The sequence below is a fragment of the Myotis myotis genome, unplaced genomic scaffold (genome assembly GCF_014108235.1).
Source record: "Myotis myotis isolate mMyoMyo1 unplaced genomic scaffold, mMyoMyo1.p scaffold_m19_p_14, whole genome shotgun sequence".
NCBI lineage: Eukaryota > Metazoa > Chordata > Mammalia > Chiroptera > Vespertilionidae > Myotis > Myotis myotis.
Genome location: NW_023416318.1, coordinates 52,664,797 through 52,677,993, shown reverse-complemented (window position 1 = coordinate 52,677,993; position 13,197 = coordinate 52,664,797). Strand labels below are relative to the sequence as shown.

General features: G+C 58.3%; 1 protein-coding gene across 8 annotated transcripts in view; it reads left to right on the top strand.

The window, feature by feature from the left end:
• Nucleotides 1-13,197, top strand: part of LPIN1 (lipin 1) — a 76,904-nt gene that overhangs the window by 17,752 nt on the left and 45,955 nt on the right. Inside the window, exon 1 of one of the 8 annotated variants that reach the window (XM_036335309.1) lies at nucleotides 8,023-8,088. The exons of 6 other annotated variants lie outside the window; for them this stretch is intronic. The gene's annotated coding sequence lies outside the window, so the exon portion shown is untranslated. Of the gene's footprint in view, nucleotides 1-8,022; nucleotides 8,089-12,057; nucleotides 12,519-13,197 lie in introns of those variants that run through there. One more of the 8 variants, XM_036335310.1, reaches the window with a different exon arrangement.

The following is a 13,197-nucleotide window of genomic DNA, read 5'->3' as shown; positions in this document are numbered from 1 at the left end:
TGCGTGGACAGTGGCCGCCGGGCACTGGCTGCGGGTAGTGAGTGTGGCCTGATGGGCGGAGACCGGGGAGAGGCCTCCCTCTCTCAGGCCGCAGAGCGGCAGCTGTGCGGCCCAGCACCACGGGGCCAAGGTCTGGCGTCCTAGTCCACGGAGGCTGCCAGGGGGTGACCTGGGCTGGAGGCCGGCGGCCCATCGAGCGCGCCGGCTCCGTCACACCCTCCTGGTCGCAGGAGAGCACTGCGCTTTTGAAGATGAGGATCACGACTTAAGGAGCAAGTGAATATTTTAGGTTCCCCGCCCTCACCAGTTTTGGTAAGGAGGGGTTCCATGACCTGGAGAGACCCTGATGGTGACCCTGGCACTGAGTGGAATGACCTGTTGATGCTGCAGGCACGGTGGCTTCCTCTGCATCTGCTCAGAAAGGCCACGGAACGTGCTAGATTTGCACCCGATTGCCTGAAAGGCGCTGTGTTGCATGATGACAAGTCAACTAGGCAATGTTCCAACGCCAGGCGGTTACTAGAACCCCCGGCCCAGCCTTTCACCCTTCGGCTCGGGAGTCACCGCCAGTCTATCCAAAGCACTGTGAGCTGGAGAAGAAAGAAAAGTTGTCTTCCTCGTAAGAGCTTCTTTCTTATGAGACGCTTTTCATCCAGAGTCAAAAGCACCCTCCGAAGCGGACTCGGGGCGGGGGACGCAGGTTTTGTCCGTCTGGGGGGGTCCAGGGGAGCCGGCTCCCCGCCGCGCCTTTTCCCAGAGAGCAAGCGCCCACGGCTCGTCAGCAGTGTCACCAGCTCTTACCTTCCCCTCTGCTGGCGGCACGTGGAACAGGCGTTCTGGTCTCGCCAAGGAAATGGCGGGTGAGAAGAGCGCCCACTCACACCTCAGCATCCGTGTAAAGACGGCTCAGCCAGGCCCAGGATGCTCCCCGATATCCAGTCCAAAGTTTGGGCTCCCAGGGTCCCACCTGAGCAAGGACTTCTGACGGTTGTCCAGCAGTATTGTCATATTTTATAAGTTTTTATTGATTTCAAAGAGAGGAAGGGAGGCGAGAAAGATAGAAACATTGATGTGAGACAGAAACATGGATGGTCTGCCTCCTGCACGCACCCCCCCACCGGGGATGGAACCCACAACCCGGGCATGTGCCCTGATCCGGAACCAAACCGTGACCTCCGGGTGCATGGGACGAGGCTTCACCACCGGAGCCACCCTGGCCGGGCAGTATTGTCCTGTTTTATAAGATTCCATTCTGACGTTATAACTTTTCGCTTTTATCACCGTTTAAAACTAATTTTAGTTGATCCAACAGTCATTCAGCAACTGTATCCTGTACGTAGCCATCATCCCCTGCGGCGCGGGCGTTTGAAAGGGCTGCTTGACAGCTCCCCGTTCTTGGAGTTGCGGCACCACAGAAACCTCTTCATGGCGGCCTCGTAGATGCCACCAGCTCCCACGCTTTGTGAGAAATGGGCACGGCGGCCTCCTCCTGCAGCACGCCTTCCCTTGGTGGGAGTGCAGCTTTCTGAATGAGACCTTCCTTCCAGTTCGCTCGTTGCGCACCGAGGAATCAGGAAGGCAACGCCAGCTGTCGTGAAGGCCTGGAGCCAGGCCGTGCTCCGAGCTTCGTGCGGCCCCGTGCTGACCAGGCCCTTCTGAATCGGGGCTGGTCTCCAACCAGCTCCAGGGCAGCCGGCGCAGTCCGCACTCCTCCTCCTCTCTCCGGCCTCCCCTGCACTCCGCCCGATGCTGACATCACAATCCCTGGAATCCTCAGAAGCCTGCCACCCAACAATGAGCGTTCCCGGGCCCCTAGCAGAGGGCAGAGGGCGCAGGAGAGGAAGCGCGAGGGGAGAAAATGGGAGGGGAGGAGGGGGGTTGAGGGCCAAGATCCGGAGGCAAGACGGGGGTGATGGGAGCCAACCATGCCCATCCCGGCAACAGCCGATAGGCGGGGGACGAGGCTGCTGAGAACTAGAAGACCAGGAGGGAGGGGAACGGCGACCGGGAGGCCAACGGCCCCACGAGCCGGGGCCTCCGAATGAAGTCACCGGAAGTTCAGGGGGCCCTGCCAACATGCCCTCCGCATGGGGGAGACCAAGACTTCTTCCAGCAGCTGAGGTAGAGGATGCGGAGGGGAGAGCTTAGCTCGGTTCCCGTGGCTTCTCCACGGGCAGGCTCCTCGGGCACAGAGCTCACCGAAGAATGGCACCAGGGCCTGGGACTTGGGGACACGACGGCCCCATGACATAACTCCTGGGGTTTCCGTTCCACCTTCTGCTAACTGGTCTGCTCTCTCCCTCTGTTAAGAGTAACCCATGGTCTTCTTGCGGAGTCCTTTAAAGTACAATGCACCATGGTCTGTATTTGTAAAATTCTAATGTATACACATCCCCCCCAATATTCGATCTTATTAACATGCAAAACACAAAGGCAGCGTCGCGTGGGCGTGGGTACCAGCGTGTGACACCGCGTGCATTTGCAGGGCGCGCTCCGAGCCGGGCACCTCCAGAGTCTGATTCCCGTTAGGAGGACGACAGGCAGGAGGGACAGGAGCTTCGATTCCCAAACCAGGACCCCAGGAGCCCCCAGCACCGTGTGAAGTAGGTGAGGCTCGCCTTCGGCCCCCCTGGCCCCCCTCTTTCCCTTTGTTTGTTCTGTACAGCGGAGGCTTTTGTAGCGCGCCCTCATGGAAGAGTAATCAGCACACGAGTGTTCCTGGGAAGTGCAGTTTCCTGGAGATTTAAGATAGCGCGGTTTTCTTCTTGGTTTTGTTTCTCAATTGGGAACAGGCAGTTGTCAGACTTCTCAGAAGAGCCAGCTCCTGTACACAGACAGACAGACACCTCCCACGGGGCCCCTGGCCGGGACAAGGCCCGTGGGTGCTGCCTGCGTCTCCCCTGTGCCCGTGAGGGGAGGGGCAGTGTTACAGCCGGTGCTGCCCATGTTCGTGGACTCAAAACCGGGTTCCTTTGTAAATGGGCCGCCCCTTCCCCCGTTTTCCACGGCAGTTGACTCTTAATCATCGCTTGACCCTGTAACTGGGTGTCAGACCATCGCAGGAGCCTGGCCGCCGTCCTGCATGGCCTGCCCCCCTGGCAGGTTGCAGACACAGAAAGATGCCCCCTCCTGCCTCCCACCCCCAGGCAGCAGGGCTGATACAGCCCACTCTACCCTCGCTTTCTTTCTTTTTTAAAAAAATATATTTTTATTTATGTCAGAAAGGAAGGAAGAGGGAGAGAGAGATGGAAACATCAGTGATGAGAGAGAATCATTGATCGGCTGCCTCCTGCACGACCCCAACTGGGGCTCGAGCCTGCAACCCTGGCATGTGCCCTTGACCGGAATTGAACCTGGGACCCTTCAATCCACAGGCCGATGCTCTATCCACTGAGCCAAACCAGCGAGGGCTGGGTTCAGGACATGGAATTGAGCTCTCCTCAGTAGAAAGGACCACTGTGCTTTCCTCCAGGAAATGGACGTTAGCTCTCCTGAGCGGTAATTCCTTCCTGTGCTAACTTAACTGAGCCGTCAGTCATTCAGTTGATGACTGAGACCTCCCTGAGGCCCAGCCCATGTGCGGGTGGCGCTGGGGGCGAAAGAAGCAGAGTATGGATTTATTTTTGCATTCCACCCGGGAGTCAGCCCCACTGGGAGCCCCACAGCATGGATGGCTCAGCACGCCTCACCTGCCTTTATCGTGCCTTCCCGCGCGCTGGGCCGTCAGCGTGGAACACCTCCTCCCACTCGCACTTCATCTGTCCGGTCTTCCCCCTCCTGAAAGCCCAGGCCTGATCCTGTGTGTGCTAGCAGGCTCCTAAGTGTTCATCGTAAACGAAAATAACCATCACCGTTGTTGTTGCTATGGGACTCCCCGCAGTGGGCCGTGTGTATTGTGCTGTAGTCACTAAGTGGTTTAGTTTAAATAATTTATTCCTTCCGACAGCCCAGGGGAACGGATATTTTCAGCTCAGTTCAGAAGAAAAGGAGACTGCGGGTCCGAGAGGTCCCACATCCCTTCCCTTCAGTCCCACAAGTAGCAAGAAGCGAAGCCGATGGAAGGGGTCCCCCCTGGGAGCCGCTGCCCTGGCGCCTCCCAGCAGGTGGCTGCCTTCTGCTCTCGGGGCACCTGCTGCTCTCCCTCTTTACAGCAAGTCCGCGGGGGTGGGCAGGCGTAGGAGGCCTTGAAGGGAGCTGCCGGGTCTGGCCCACGGCTCTACCTCCCGCCGTTGAGCACTGTGGCCGGGGCTCACCACGGGGAGCAACGGGGCTGTGAGCAGAACCGGGCGGCACTGGATCAGGGGTGGAAAGTGCCCCGACGGGAGCCATTCCTGGGCCTCCTACAGGGCAGGCTGAGAAGATGGCCTGGGCCAGTTGATATGATCTGCAACCCAGGCATGTGCCCCGACCGGGAACCGAACCGTGACCTCCTGGTACTATGGCCTCCTGGTTCATAGGTCGACGCTCAACCCCTGAGCCACGCCTGTCAGGCTGGGCAGCAGCATGTAAATTCTGTGGTGAACAGTGGCTCCCCCTCCGGAAGCACGCCTGCACCCTCCCCTCCGCCTCCTCTTCCCTGCGGGCGCCTCACCTTCACTTCCTCTCACCCTAAGCCTTGCCAGCGACGAGACTATTAGAAAGCTTCCTTCCGGCCCCCTCCTCTCTCCTCTGCCCTTTCTCTCACCCCTGTAACTTGTTTCCTGAGCCCATTTCTTCAGCCGCTCACGTCTACCTCTGTGACTTTCTGCAGAAACGTTGTCTCATAGTTTGGGGAAAAATTCTAGAGCTGACATAGAATGTATTGGCAAATCCAGTCCTTTTCTGCTCTCCTGTTTGTTTTGCGCTGACAAAGGATTATATAAGCAGCATCTTAGATTTTATCTTAACTGGGGATAAAGGTCTATGAGCTGAAAAGTCTGGTAGCTGAACAGTTCCCCGGGGGCTGCCCGAGCTCACAGGCTGTGATGGACAGGGGGCGTGCTGATGTCTCCGTGGGAACCTGGTTTTATTCTGCCGCCAGCTTCTGGCACCAGGTCAGAGACCGCTGCTCTGCTTAGCTCTGCGTCCACGGTTCCGGTGGGGCTCCCTCCACCCGCAAGTCCTCATCTGATTCGAGTCACCTCCCCATCTCCATGTGCCAGCCCACCGGGACTCAGGGCTTCCACCTGGCGTGGCGGTGGGGTTCGTGGACATTCAACCCATAGCAGATGAATTCCTCAGTTAAATACATGTACGTTTTCTTCGTGGGTACATTCATCTAGGCCAGTGATGGCAAACCTATGACACGCGAACTCATTTTTTTGGTTGATTTTTCTTTGTTCAATGGCATTTAAATATATAAAATAAATATCAAAAATGTAAGTCTTTGTTTTACTATGGTTGCAAATATGAAAACATTTCTATATGTGACACGGCACCAGAGTTAAGTTAGGGTTTTTCAAAATGCTGGCACACTGAGCTCAAAAGGTTCGCCATCACTGATCTGGTATGAGCTCATCTGGCCTTGCCTACGCTGAAAATATTAGGAAGTTTCATTCCCGCCCCTTCATCTCTCCTCTTCCCTTCCCCCTCCCACCTGCGCTGTGCTGCCTGGCATCTGTTCCGATTGGCCCATGTTCTTGCCACACCCGAGAGCATGCCTGTCGACCCTGGGACTGGCACAGACAAGACAAGTGTTCGCTGTAAGGCAGGGCCTCGGGGGAATGCTGGGTAGGACGAGGGCCGTAGAGCTGCACTCGGACACACTGATCTCTAATACATACCAAGGGCCGGAACTCTGGTTTTTGTGGGATTGGCCGTGATTACCCCCGATTACTGCCCTGACTGACCGTACTCTCCCCGAGGTGTGGTCTGCTCCCCAGAGGAGCCCTGAGGGCTCCACACAGGCCTGGCACAGGGCGGACACCCAGCAAACAGGATGCATGCAGGAGGGCGAGTGACTGAGCCAGGGATGGCTGGGGCTGCTCTCTGAGCGAGCGAGACAGTGTGACTCTTCCACTCTGCTCAGCGCCTGGCCACGGCTGGTCTGCGATGCTATCTGATTGATGTTTGTTGGGGTGATGGGGTGGGGTGGCCTCCCAGATCCAGTGCGGCCAACTGTCAGCCTCTCCCCTTTATCTCTCTGTGACTCCTTTCCCTCTTGGATGCCTCAGCCCTAATCTAGGATCCTCACCCTCATTTGGGGGTGGGCCCTCTGGGCTTGGGCTCCAGACATTCGCTCTCCCTGGTTTACCCGCCCGCCTCTTCCCCCCGTGGAACCCGGGCCAGTCTTCCCCCAGGAGGCTGGCTTTGGTCAGCGGGCCCCAGGCCTCCAGGGTTTCCAGGCTGCTCTGTCCCCTGGTTTCCATCCGGTTCTCGGGGCCCCAGCAAGGGAGTGTCCCTGCTGAAGTCACCTCCTCAGGGGCTCCAGCCAAGCCAAGAACTGGCCTTGGATCTGGAGGCCCCCTCCCTTCCTGGGAGCCCAGGCCACCCTGGGCCTCTGGGGGAAGACTTACTCTTTTTTTTTCTTTATTGATAAAGGTATTACATATGTGTCCTTATCGCCCCATTGCCCCACCTCCCCACTCATGCCCTCGCCCCCCGGCTCTTTACTCTTCTTTCTGGGGCATCCTTTCCGCCGGGGCATTTACAGGGCTGACCACTGGTGCCGCCCGCAGAGCTGGCAGGAGACCCGTTCACTGCACAGCTACCTACACTGTTTCACGGCATGTCCGCCCCCGCCCCCCCCCCCCCCCCCAGGTGCAGAGCCCTGTCTACTGTGCCGGCAGTTAATCTGGAAAACTTCAGAGCTCCCAGGGGGTAAATTACTGTCACTGGCTAAAAGGGGGCGGGTCCCAGCTAGAATAGGGCGGCTGCCACCACTCCGGTGGCCTTTCTGTGCAGAGGGGCTGTCATTGCCTAGCCCTCCGCACCCTCAGCAATGCGGTGCTCTCTGGGTGGCCCTCTCAGGAGGGCGGCTAGAGCAGGCTGAGCAGGCCTAACACTCAACAAATCTTTCTGGGGATCCCAATGTGTGGGGTTCCAGAATTTGAAATCTTTCAGGAGGTCAGCAATCGGCCACGTAACCTACTTAATGGCCTTTTCAGTCCTCACGGTGGATGTGTGGGGTGAGTGTCTGCCCCCACTTTCCAGATGGTAAAACTGAGTCTGTAGAACCCAGGATGCTTGTGTTGCTTTGCCCCGGCCCCTCCTCCTCCTTAGCCAGCAGGAGCAAGTTTCCCTCCTCCCTGGTTCCTCCTCCGCTGCCGGTTGGGCTGAAAGCAGCGGGTCCTGGAAGTGGCCACGGGGATGCCTCGCCCCGCCTGGCTGCTCCTGCTGGCTGCTCCCCTGGCAGAGTCACAGCTCAGACCACCTCTGACCACCTGGGGGCTGACAACACAGCAGGGCCCTCCCAGGGGGGCTCCAGACAGGGCGGGATCAGGAGAGAGAGAAGCAGTGACCCTCTGTTCCCCTTATCTATGCATTCATTGGTTATTTGTGCCCTGACCAGGGATTGAACCTGCAACCTTGGTGTATGGGGACAATGCTCTAACCAGTGGTTCTCAACCTGTGGGTCGCGACCCCTTTGGCGGTCGAACGGCCCTTTCACAGGGGTCGCCTAAGACCATCCTGCATATCAGATATTTACATGACGATTCATAACAGTAGCCACATTACAGCTATGAAGTAGCAACGAAAATAATTTTATGGTTGGGTCACAGCATGAGGAACTGTATTTAAAGGGCCAGAAGGTTGAGAACCACTGCATCAATTGAGCTACCCGGACGGGGGCACTATCTAGGCCTCTTAACATGGCCCACGGGACCCTAAAGGTTGGGTCACCGCTACCCCTCCAGCTACCCCCCAGGAAAGCTAAGGTAGGCGGTGGAAGGAGGGCTGGCAGACCGGCCTCCCTCCGAGGGGGGCTCTACCGCCTCGGGCAGGCGGGCTCTGAAAGCGACAGCCCGGCCCGTGCGTCGCGAGGCCCCCGGCGCTCACCCGCTCGCAGGCCCCGCCCCTCGCCCCGCCCCCTCCGCCCCGGGAGCCGCGCTGTCAGCGAGCGCGCCGGGCGCTGTTTGCATACAAAGGCGGCCACGCGCGGCGCCCGCGGTGAGTAGCAGCCCTCGCGCGGCCGTGGGGCCCGGGCCGAGCCCCGCAGAGCCCCGCAGGCGGCGGTCGGGGGAGGGGCCGCAGCCTTGGCGGGGCCGCGGGGCGGCAGGGACCGGGGCGCGCGGCCGGGCCCACCTGACGGACGCCCGCGGACCGCGCTCTGTCCCCGCGGCCTTTCGCGGGGAGTGGTTCCGGGAGGGGGGGTGCGGGGGGAGGCGGGGACAGCGGCCGCGGTTAGATGGACAGGTTCATCCTCGGGCCTGCAGGGCTGACCTTGAGCGGCTGGGCCGGCCGGCGGGGCGGGGCGCTCCGGGACTGGGAATCCTGGCTGGGGGGACCCTCGATGGCGGCAGGAGAGGTGGTTCTTTCTGTGCAGCGAGCAGCCCCTGCCCTCTGCCCGGGACTGTCATGCGATGTGCCCCGGAGGGTTAAGATTCCTGCTGTGCAGTTGGGGAAACTGAGGCCGACACGCCCAAGGTCATGCAGCTGCCGGGCGGCAGCGGCGGCGAACCGGGCTGGAATCTGGGTCCTCGGGTGGCAGCGGTCCCCCGATTGCCAGGCCTCTGTGCACCCTTCCCGCAGCCTCGTGGGCGCTGGGCCTAGGGAGTCCCGTCAGGTGCCCCTGCAAATAGTCTTATTTGGGGGAAAGCCGGACAGAGTGGGATGAAGAGTAGTGTTCTGCAAATCACTGTAGGGCCACAGCGCTGGCGTGTAGGTGGCTGGCGAAAGCAGATGTCAGCCCTGTTTTTGACCACGACGCGGGGAACGTGAACGCCGACGGTGGGCAGCATTAATTCGGAGAGTTTTTAGCACCCAGGACAGTAGGGGTGTTTTGGGAAAGATGAGCTTGAACAGGGTTTCTTTTATGTTATCGGGGTGTGTATGGCGGGGAAATTCACTGTTAACCTGGGCCCCATAATTCCGGTCCCAGGGATTAAAGTAAGCCCTGAGGACAGTGCATAGTAATCCAGAAATAAACACACTTCTCCCCGCCCAGAAATGTTGGAAGATCTAGGGGTTTATGTTTTGGTTCCTTATTTTGCTAGCGCTTCATGTTTGCCAACATTTGTTTGATTAGCAAGCGTTTTTGTGTGTGGGTGTTAGTCTTGGAGCTTTTATTCCTGTTAACATGGGACCACGTGGCACAGGCCTGGACAGAGCCCCGGATGGGACCTGAGGCCTGGGCTCCAGTCTAAGCTTGGCCTTAGCTGGCCGTGGGACCCTGGTCTCAGTTACCAAAACAACCCTCATCTATTCTAGAAAAGACCGGACTGCAGGGGCAAACCTGCTGGATGTCAGCGCACGGGGTTCAGGGGAGGGGCCGGAGGATCTCTTGGTTCTTCAGGCGGAAAGATGTCCCCTGTCCCGCCGGGAAGTTGGGTGGAGGCGAATGGACGGGGCTCAGGCTGGCAAGGAGCAGGCTGCTTTCCCACCGCTGGTGGTCACCGCCACATCTCTCAGCCTGCTGACCGAGTTTTGTGATCCCTCCCACAACTGGTGTTCAGGTCCCAGCTCCCCGCAGACTAACCTGTTACAACAAGCAAGTTACTAGCCTCTCAGCTTCAAATCTATAGAATGGGATGGCATTCCCATGGCCCAGCCTCCCAGGAATGATAAGCCAGAATGTTTTTGCTGGTGCCGAATGCCGGAGCTTTCCAGAAACACAAGCTACATGCTGCTGGCCGGGACTCAGGGCTCCCTGAGCCGTGTGCTCCTGCGCGTGAGCTGACCACAGGCCCTGTGACCCAGACGCACCTGTTTGCCAGCTGCTCCTGGGACAGGACAGTCCATGCGCGCCGTGTGCCTGGTTTCCAGGAAGTCCCTGTCCTTTTGATGAAACCTTCCTCTGTGTGCACGGGCCTCCAGAGGCAACCAGCATGGGTTTACGAAAGGGACAAGCCACACAGGTCATGGGGTCATGGGGCCCCCTCCCCCACAAGGTGCACTCCTGGGCAAGAGCATTTCCTGCCACTGAGCTCTGCATGCGGCAGAGCGCTGCCCAAGGGGGCGGGGGGGGGGGGGCTGCCTTTGGGCTTCGATTTTTTTGGACAAACAGAAATGTATCCGCACCGTGTGGGAATAAAAGCGTACCCTCCTAATATTTCCGTAGTCATTGGAGCCAGTAGTATTCTTTGCCCTGTCTTTTTGGGGAAGGTGCACTTAAAATAGTTGGAGGGGCTTGATGGGGGAAAAAGGGGCACATATGTAATATTTTCAACAATAAAGATAAAAAAAAAAAAAGTTGGTCTGTGCAAAGTTCCGCCAGGCAAGACCTCAGTTCGAAGCCCAGCCTTTGCCTGGAGCCAGTTGTGACCACAGGATGAGCACCTGGCTGGCATTCGGGCAAGCCCCTGGGAAAGTACTTTATTTTCTTATCAGTCCTGGGAGGCTGGGCCATGGGAATGCCATCCCATCCTATGGATTCGAAACTGAGAGGCTCGTAACTTGCTTGTGGTCACAGGTTCGTCTGCGGGGAGCTGGGACCCGAACACCAGCTGTCTGCATTCTTGCCCCCGAGCTGTGTAGGCCGGACCCTGGACCGGCCAGCTGGTACTCAGCCCTTCAAGAATTCCTGGGGTGGAGTGGGTGAGTGGGTGTCATACCGAAGTCACCAAAGCAGGGCATTCTTTTTGACCGAGACACAGACTTGGGCAGAGGGCTCTGGCCAGTGTGTGAAGAGAAGAAGCAAGCCCGGAGCTCAGTTAGAGTCCAATAATGAACAGCAGAGGGTCGGGACCGAGGTCTGGCCGCCTGGTAGTTTAGGCGCCTGCGTCACCCACCGGCCAGGCCTTTTGTGCTCCTTGGCCGGGCCCTGTGGTCACTTGTCACGTGGGGCTGTCTGGTCCGAGCGTTGCAAAACGCTGGAGGAGCCGAGCGGGCGCCCGTCTGACCTTCCTGACCCCCCTTTACTCTCTGGCGTCTCAGTGGGTTCAGTGACGGGGAGACCTTGACACGGAGCGGGTCAGAGGGTTCTGTTCTCTGAGGTCCTTACAACTTAGTAATCCACACACACGTAGAAAGCGACACTCAGAAACCAGCACGGTGGAAACGCACGCGATGAGAAGTGAGGCTCCCCCTCCCCCAGGCCTGGTCCCAGGTGGGCCTGTGAACGAAGCTTGCTTGGCATGGGAACCAGTCCGGGAGTTTTGCGTGCACATCAGGATATGAGTACATGTAATTCTTCACACGGGGGCTCATGTTGTAAGCACTTGTGTCCCTTCCTCCTCTACGGTGTGGCTGGTCCGTAATTCACGTAATCAGAGTCCTGGAGATGTTGGCGTTGTTCCTAAGTTTCCCTGTCATGGTCAGTGCCGTGATACTGTCTGTATATGGCCCTTGCAGAACTGCTGGGGTGCGCTAGTAGGTGTCGAGTGACAGCTGTTCCCCTGTCGCAACCCCCCCTTGCCCCCCACCTCAGTGCTCACCCTGTTTCTTACCCCACCAGCAGTGAGCGGTGGGTGTGCTTCTCCCATTTTCACCAACCCTGGGGGTTTCTGAAATGCATTGAATTTGGGCCACCTGCAAGGCCCCTTTGAGTTGCATGTGTTAAATTATGAATAGGGTTGAATATCTTCCCATGTATCCTTGACCAGATGGGGTCCTTCCCTCTTTCCTTCCTTCCTCTCTGAACTCGTTTTTTATTTTGCCCATTTTTCTGTTGGGTGGGACCGAGGCCATCCTAAACTGGCCCTGCTATTCTAGAGCGGCCGGTGTGGGCAAAAGCGGCCGGGTTATGAAAGCTGTGGCCGCAGCTTTGAGTTTGGGCATTCGTTCAAGAAGCCAGTGTTCCTTGGCCATTTGTGAACCCTGGAGGAGGATCCTGCCAATTTGGGGACGAAATGCTGATATTTTTCTGATGTAACAACTAGGTGAGAAGTGGTGAGACCTCCATTGCCCAATCCTGACCCTGGGACGGCCCCGCCCTCCTGGGACCGTGGGGATTGGGGTGGCTACCCCTCTGGCGCATCTGAGAGGTGCAGGCAGTTGTACTGATTGGCTTCAGCGTGGGGCGCTCCCGCCCGCCCGTGTGGGGACCCCCATCCGCTCTGTCTGCTCCCTGCAAGTCTGATTGTCTGGCGCCCACTCCTGCAGGGTGACAGGGCCCTCCGTCCTGACACAGTCACTCCGCACACCTGCCACTACCTCCTTCCTGCAGGATCACCGGGAGCAGCCGTCCCCTCCTGGCCCTGAGCTGAGCTGGGATGAGTGGGAGTGCTGGCTTTGTCTGACCGGCTCCATTTGGACAGGACTTTGGTGGGGCGACTCCAGGGCCCGCCGGTTTTGCTGCTGTGTCACTTCCGTCAGGCAGTCTTAGTCTGACCTGCAGGCTTTTTCAAAGCACCTCAAGCTTTTGTGGTGAATTTTCTGATTTTGGACGAGTGTCGCCGGAAGAACCCCGACGAGCCAAGAAAGGGCCCGCATCCCGAAAGGTATGGCCGGCTTCGCGCTCTTGTTTAAGACGCCCCTGTGTGCGGGCCGGGAACGCAGCGGGAGCGGCTGATGGACCCACGCAGTCCCAGTCCGCGGCTGGTGGGAGGGAGTGGCCTGCCCCAGCTGGGCTGCCAGGTGTGCTGCCAGGTGTGGGTTGAGAGCAGGTACCTTGACTTTCAGCCTGGTGTTCGTTCCCCTGCGTCGCACTGCATCTAAGTCATTCTTCCTGTTGTTGTGATGTAAACGCAATTTATTGTCCTCACCGGCTGGTAAACGTCCAATAGGCAGCACAGACTTCCTTGTTGCCGTTAACATAAGCCACAAGAGGAAGATAGGCTGTCTGTAAGCCAGCTTCGTTTTCATGCAAGTCTTATTAGTCAGATCGTTTTTGGCATTTCTTACAACACGCTTTTTAATGCTTTGGATGAAAACCAGCGTTGACGTCATAGCCGCGCAGGTGAGCGTGATCCGGGCCAGCGCAGTGGCAGTGAGCTGTGTGTGCTTTTACTCAGGGTTCGTCAGACTCAGATTTGGACCCCAGACCTAGAGACCGACTGGAAGGTGCTCAGAGAGCAGCCAGGGGTGGTGGCATAGCCCGCACCCCATCCTCCTGGGGCTGGGCTGGGGGCTGGCCTCGCCCCCCTAGAGTGCTAGGGCCTGGGACAGCCGCATTGCTCT